The sequence below is a fragment of the Herpailurus yagouaroundi genome, unplaced genomic scaffold (genome assembly GCF_014898765.1).
Source record: "Herpailurus yagouaroundi ecotype Mexico unplaced genomic scaffold, PumYag 188, whole genome shotgun sequence".
NCBI lineage: Eukaryota > Metazoa > Chordata > Mammalia > Carnivora > Felidae > Herpailurus > Herpailurus yagouaroundi.
The window spans coordinates 1,830,510-1,838,243 of record NW_024412419.1 but is presented as its reverse complement, the minus strand read 5'-3'; positions in this window follow the sequence as shown (position 1 = coordinate 1,838,243).

The following is a 7,734-nucleotide window of genomic DNA, read 5'->3' as shown; positions in this document are numbered from 1 at the left end:
TGCATCGCGCTGGGTCCTGCCTGGTGAGTAATCCCCCCCCCCCATTATGGGAAAGGTGTGGTCCTTTAATCCCCTGGGCCCCGTCCCCCAGGCTTTGATCCGGGCACAGACCACCGGCCCTGAGTTCTCACCTGGATGTGAGGGACAAGGGCGCTTTCTCGCGGCCAGTCCTGCCAGACCATCAGAAGTCCTCTTAGGTGCCACACGCAGTGCAGGAGTGCTGGGGACACGAGAACCCAGACGGAGCGGGCGGGGTGGGCGCCGGGGTCCCGGCCTCTGCGAGAGCTGCCGGGCCCAGCCGCCGTCAGACCCGGAGTCCGCCCTTCCCCAGCCCCCTCTGCGGTTTGCAGTAGTCACACGCGGGAGGGAAGTGTACGGAGTCTGGACGTGCCCCCCCGCCCCCCCGCCCCCCGGACGGGCTGGAGGGCGAGAGGCAGGAAGGAGAGAAACAGGGGGCCGATTCGGGCGGCCTGTCCTCCGGGCTCCCCGGCCGGCCGCACAGCCAGAGTCCAGGGGCCCGCAGGCCGGCTCTCCGGGGACACGCCCACACACAAAGTCGCAGGGGAGAGCCCGCCTAGACGGCTGCCGCTGTCCCTTCTGACCCCGAAATTCCTGAAGCCAGGTCCCCTCTGAAACTCCGCTGCCACTCAGACGCACAGTCTCCGTGGCCCTCGTCCCCTCTGAGGGCAGCGCCGGGAGAACGAGACCCCTCCCCAGCCGTCCTCAGAGGGTCAGGTAGCTAATACCACGGCTCGGGTCCCTCACCCTCCAAGTTGACAAACACCATCGCACGCAGAAGTCTATTTCGGTGTTACTGGTTTTGTCCCTACGACCTCTTACGCGCGTCATTTGCTGAACATGGAAGGCAGCGGGACTGGGGTTACTGATCGTTCTGGGTCTCGGGCCGTTTGGGCCTCTGTCCTCATGTCCCTCGAGTAGACAGGGTGGCGTCTCTCTGTCTTTCTGTCCCCGGCCGCTAACAGAGAACCAGTGGTTAGTAGTTAATATTCCTCGAACGTTGACTGGAGCTGTTCTTACCGTGAGCTGAGGTCTGGACTTTGCAGACGCCTCTGAGGGAAAGTCACACCCCGTCACGGCGTCCTGACCCGCGGGACTTGGATTTGAGCGCATATGTTCCTCGTCATGACGCTGAACGGACTGCAGGTGATCAGGGCCTGGTTTTATTTGTCCTGAGACGCCGCCGCTTGGAGGTCAGCGATGTTTCACGTCCCAGAGTCTCGAGAGCCGTGGGAGTTCAGCGGCCTTGAACGGCCCCCTCTTGCCCGGTGTCTGCCCTGGTCAATCGAACATCCTCACATCAGGCGTGGAACTAACAGGGGGACCCTTCCTCCATCACCACGGCTGTATAATAAATTCGTTCAAAACTTAGTGGCTTGAAAGGAAAAGCACGTAGTGTCTCCAGTTTCTGTGGCCCAGCGGGTTCCCTCTTGGGGTCTGTGTGGGTCGCAGGCAGGACGTCAGCCGGGCTGCGGGGTGACCCTGGTCTGGGCTCTCTCACACGGCTCTGGGCAGGCTTCTGGGGCCGGCCGGCTGCCGCCCGGGGTCCTCAGTCCCCAGAGGTGGAAGCCTCTCTGCTCACAAGACAGCGGCTGGCGTCCCCAGGGCCAGGACTCCCACGGCTACAGGGAGCTGGTGAGAAAGACCAGCGTCATGGTCTTTTGTGACCTCGTCTCAGAAACGACAGCCAATTGGTTTTTCTCTGTTCTATTTAGTAGAAAAGTCACCAGGTGGAGTCCAAAGACGAGGCAAAGGGGTCACATGGAGGTGTGAACCCAGGAGGTGTCAACCTCATCAAGTCCAGTCCAACCAAAGGACCTCCTCCTGGGTGCCATGCGCCCTTCTGGTGGTGGGGGGCGGGGTTTGCAAGGAGAAGTCAGATTTGGTTCCCGGCCTCAAGGGCATGATAATTTTGTGTGAGAAGCGGGTATATAAACAGATTATGTTAAGCAAAATAACACAAACATTTAAAAGGTATAATGGTAGCTCAGAGAAAGAGTGGTTCAACGCCATTGACAAAGGGTGGAGAGAGAAGGCAAGGAGGGCTTCCTGGAAGAGGTGAAGCATCAGCTGAAGAGCAAGTAACCCTCCCCGGTGCTGGACAGAGGTAGCCAGACCCAGGTGTAGAACGGGTTCAGCAGCACCGGAGTTTACGGGCTCCTTTCCCTCCAGGACATGTCCGCGTGTCTCATCAAAGCCCCCGAGAGATGGTGTCGGGTCAACACGGCCGGTGGCCTGGCTGTGTTCTGTGGCAGTTCTAATCAAAAGTCCCGAAGCAGCGTGGCAGGTTTGGGTCCCAGTCAGCCTGCATCGTGCTCTTGCCGAAATAGCCTTGTAAACACGACACTTCTAGAAAAGTGAAGGAAATGATGTTAACCATACCCTTTAGAGCCCTCAGACAAAAGGGCTGTTTATTGGAAACACACAGTGCAAAAGGGATCATCCCTTCAGGATTCCCGGGGTGTCTCGCGGGGAGCCCTAAGAGGCCCGCACTTGACCTGGGGCTGAAGGCTGAGGGTGCTGGGCCAGGACATGAAGGGCGGGGGTGAGACCTCCCTCAGTCGACTTGGGAGGGAAACACTCCCAGGGTCAGCGCGGGGCTGTGGGGTGCCGGCTGTTGCTTGCCCAGCATGCGGGTGACCCGTGACTGAGAGGGCAGGGGCCCCGCTCACACCTTCAGTGGGCCTGCCAGGCAGGGGGGTCCAGGGTTCAACTGGCGGGTCGAGCCCCCTTCCCCGGTCCCCAGCCTCTCATCCCAGCCCCACCCCTGACTTTCCACCACAAGCCCCCCCATCGCACCCTCCCCCCCCCAGCCTCCCGCTAGCCCTGCTCCCTGGGGCCAGGCAGCACCGTCATCTCCGACTTTCTGGGTCTAGGACGGGGCCTGGCTCACAGTGGTAGTGCCTCAAAGTTCCCTGAAAGCTTCTGACTGGGCGGACAACTGATAGGCCCCCCAACTCTGAAGAGCCAGAGGGAATGTTCCAGCGCCTAAACCTTCCCGGTTGGCCCCGCATCCTTTGGCAGAGTGGCCGTTGGCCGTGGAGTGAAACGCTCTGAGCACAGGCTCTTCGATCGCCACCCGGAGAGAGTTCCCCGGGAAGACGGACGCCGGGGTCGCTGGAGGCGCGTGGGCTCCACACGGGGAGCCACGGGGGCGGCCGAGTGTGGACGTTCTCGGCAGCAACGGTTAGGCGTCCCTGCCGTGCGGGGTGCTCCCGGGGCGCACGCGACCCTCTCCCGGCTGCGGAGAGTCTCTCGAGAGCCCGCGCAGCTGACGGAGGCATAGATGGGCGAGGACGGCAAAGGCAGGCGGCCAGACCGGGGAGGCGACGGGAAGGTCCTGTGTGTGTCATCTCACGTCTGTCTCCCTTCTGTCCGCGTGTCCCTGTCTCCCTGGGACCTGGCTTCTCCGAGGCCCTGCGGGTGTGAGACAGGAGGGATCCCACCGTCACCGGGCTCCCAGTAGGAGCTGCTGAGAGAGAATGTGACGAGGCCCCGCGTGGGTCAGGCTTGCCCTGCACCGTCCAGCCAGCGGGGGCCGCGGCCAGGCACGTGTCCTCGAGACTCCTGTCCCTGGCGAGGAGCAAAGGCTCTCGAACAGGGGCGCCGCCGTGAGCTGGGCGCATGCCCCGGAAGAGGAGGACTGCACATCTGAGCGTGACCCCGTTTATTATGATGTGTCATTAATGACACTCTCACCCCACAGGAGTTGGGGGCCGTGAGGTTTGGGTCATGGGTAATTTGTGTTTTCTTCTTTATGCTTTTTTCTGCAGTTCCTGAATTTTCTGCCATGAGAGCAAATATGGTCTTTATGAAAAGAGCACCTTCCAGGGCACCTGGGCGCCTCAGTCGGTTGAGCGTCCGACTTCAGCTCAGGTCACGATCTCGCGGTCCGTGGGTTCGAGCCCCGCGTCGGGCTCTGGGCTGACGGCTCGGAGCCTGGAGCCCGCTTCGGATTCCGTGTCTCCCTCTGTCTCTGCCCCTCCCCTGCTCACACTCTGTCTTTCCCTCTTAAAAATAAATAAACATTAAAAAAATTTTTTTTAAATAAAGAAAAGAGCACCTTCCCAAGGCTCTTAGCTTCCCGCCATAACCTTCTCTAGCAGTCCTCGGAGGTGCAGACCAGTCACTAGCAGCCGTGGACAGTAATGTGGGCCAGGCATGTGGCAACCTCATCAAGGACTAAGCATCAGCACTGCCGGGCTCTGGTCCCCGCATCCAATGAGGCACCTTCTCTGGGAAAATCATTGTGACCCGTTCAGAAAAATTCTCTCTGAACCAACAAAAATGACCAGTATTTACATTCGGTTAAAAATAGCTTTTTTTTTTTTTTTTTAATTACAAAAGAACTTAAAAAAAGAAATCCCTGAAAAGTTAAAAAAAAATTTTTTTTAACGTTTATTTATTTTTGAGACAGGGAGAGACAGCATGAACGGGCGAGGGGCAGAGAGAGAGGGAGACACAGAATCGGAAACAGGCTCCAGGCTCTGAGCCATCAGCCCAGAGCCCGACGTGGGGCTCGAACTCACGGACCGCGAGATCATGACCTGAGCCGAAGTTGGACGCCCAACGGACAGAGCCACCCAGGCGCCCCCCTGAAAAGTTTTAAGAAATCTATAAAGGGAAACCACTTGGTTAAGTATAACGCTTCTGCAAAGCTTTGGTGCGTGTTTATTATTTTGTTTTCGGAATCAGGTGTGAGATTCTTGAATGAGAACCGCGGCAGCTACCAAGACCGTTGGAAGGAAGTCCCAGGAACTGAGGACAGACAGTCTGTAACAAAGTGGGTCTTACAGAAGGGAGGGGCTGGTCTGCGGGCTCCGCATCTGTCCCCAGGGTGCCCACCACGCCCGGTCCCTGGCCAAGCTGGGGTCAGCCCTCGCGCAGTGGCTATCCCGTCTGGGAGGCAGTGCCCCTGTCCCTGCCCCTGTCCCTGTCACCGTGATGCTTCGATGGTGTCAATGAGCCTCTGGGCCTGTGGCTCCTGGGTGCCTGTCTTCCGTCCCCAGGGTGAAGCGGGAGCCCCTGCCTGCTTCCTCCGGCTCCTTGCTCACTGCTGGGCTCGCTTCTGCCCCCCACGTGCCCAGCTTTCTCCTAATTCCCGGGCTTGCTGCTGGGGATCCTCGCTGGAACTTTCTCTTTCCAGCTCGGCACGTGGCTGTCCCACTGTTACCAGTGTCCCTCAGAGCAAATGTCCCCTCCCAGAGGCCGTCCCTGACCAGGGTATTCTCATTTGTCTCCACCGTTTGCCAATCTCCTTCCCCTTGGCTAGATTAGAAGCTTCTTGCTTGCAAATTATAAAGCCACAACCCAAAGTGGCTTAAGGAAAATGGGAATTCGTGGGCCCCCGTGACTGGGGAGCGGTAGATGGGTTGGGGTCAGCACAGCCCCATGGAGACACTCGTCATCTGACCTCTTGGCCCGGCCTGGCTTCCTCCTGGGGCAGGGACTTTCTCCATGCGCTCGGGACAGGTGGCTGTCCGCAAGCTGCAGGTTTGCTTAGCAACTGGGGTAGAAAGAAATGCTTCCCCGGCGTCCTAGGGAAAGGTCCCAGCTGGGACTGCCGTGGCCTGGCCGTGGCCTGCGTTGTCCTGGAGTTGAGCCCCTCGGATGAGAGCTCTGACGGGTCGGTGCCGGGACGTGCATGGCCTGAGTGCGGGGAGAGTGCGCGTGTGCAGGGAAAGGAGGCGAGGGAGGAGCTCGTGCCGGGCTGGCAGAGACGACGCTCGCTCGCGAAGCGGGCTCCCTGTCAGTACCCTGGGCCTCTCCTCCAGCAGACAGGTAGTCTGGTGTCTCCCGTTTACTTTGTTGCCGTCTGTCTTCCTGCTGCGACAGAAGCTCAAGAGGACGGGGGTCTCGACCTCACTTCTGCGAGCGTGGTGTGTGTGTCACGACAGAAGCTTGTGGAGTGAACACGTGACACAAGAAACGAGGGGCAGAGGCGGGACTCAGGCCCAGGCCCTTTGGCCTCACGTGTCCCCTTTCCTCCCGCCTCCTGCTCACCAAGTCCGACTCGCCCCTGAGCCCGGGTACCTTGCAGGTGCCTGGCGTGCCCGGCTCGCCGCGGGCCTGGGGGTCACCTCTCCGCACTGTCCTCCTCCCCGAGGAGAGAAGACAGGGGGTCGTGCTCCATCTCTGCCACCCAGAGCCGTGTCGCACACTCAAGTCGCCTGTCCACGCCTGAATGAGCACACGTGTGACTTTGATCCAGGACTTTTAGCGTCATCACTTCCTGCGGCGACACCTCGAAGTGTTGTGGGGCCCCTACACTCACTCAGGCCGCCCCCAGCTTCACCGCCGGCCAGGTGCTGATGTTGACATACCTGTCTCGGGGGCCCGCTTGAACATTCGGCACGATCTTCTCCGCACCATGGAAACACTCCTTTCCTCCTCTCATCAGATGAAAGGGAGACTCTGTCTCCCCAGTTTGGCTCAGCAGCCCTGGCAGAGATTCCCGGCTGTTCGCCAGCCCTCATGCTGTCTTCCCCCCCGGGCTCAACCGCACCGGGCCTCCCAGCCTCTCCTGCAGCGAGGTGACACGGTCTGACTTCCTGTTGGCTCATGGAATGCGAGCCGCTCTGGGCCCCCCACGCCCCCACCCTCCCGCTGCCGTGGAGACGGGGCGCGGGCAAGCTTGGGGGCCACGGGGGAAGGCGGCTGAGTCGCCTCAGCCCGAGACCCCAGGGCCGTGTCCCGCTGGCCTGTGGGCCCTCCAGGTCCTGCCACGTGCAGGCTCACCTGTTCTTGGGCCACCATGCCCTGGCGGTTTGTTCACTAAGTCACTCCTAGCGTCACCTCGGGACGCCCAGCGATCTCTGGACGCCCGGGTGAAATCACAACCTTAGGACTTTTGTTGAAGGGAAATGATGAAAAATATCAATGGGTATTTCCAGATCAGCTAGAAATTCGATGGCGCAGACATGTCACATCTGTTCATTTACGTGCACAAGATATATTGTGATCCGCGCGCAAATACATAAAATTTTTATAGTTCGACCCATTTCCAGATGCTGAAATCTGAGAAGACTCTGTTATCAAACAACACGACTTCAAAAAGTAGCACCTTATCCTTTGATGTTCAGGCTGAGCATTTTCCAACACGATTAATTGGAATAATGGCACAAAAGATGATAAAAACTAAAATATTTTTTACAAAAAGTAGTTAAGTGTTAATGTGATAATTAGACAAACTAATTAAGAATATTTGAGGCCTCGAATTTTATTTAATTCCCAGCTCCAAAGACTGAAAGGGAGAGCAGGTGGGATCTGAAGGGTATCATGTCCTTGGTATCTAGGTCACGTGTGGGGACAAACAGAAGCCCCTCCCCCACCACCCATGAGTCCCGCCCAGCTGGGATTCCATCCTTTGGGACGGGAGTGGCCTCGGGTCTCCTTGGCCGGGGGGTCCTGAAAGACAAGAGATCCTTGATGACAATCTCAGGGCTGTGCTCCCACATCCTGAGCCCTCCCTGTGAATGGAGACTTAAGGCATGATAGATTGAGGACAGGTTCTCCAGAGAAACAAACCCAACGAGGTATGTATATATGGAATTGGCACACACAAGTTACGGAGGCTGGCGGGTCCCACGTGCAGACTGGGCCAGCAGGCTGGAGGCCCAGGCAGAGCCGATGTGACAGATGAAGTCTAGAGACATCTGCTGGAGAGTTCTCTCTCAGTCGTGGGGAGGGCTCATCTTTTTCTTCTAAGCAGTTCCT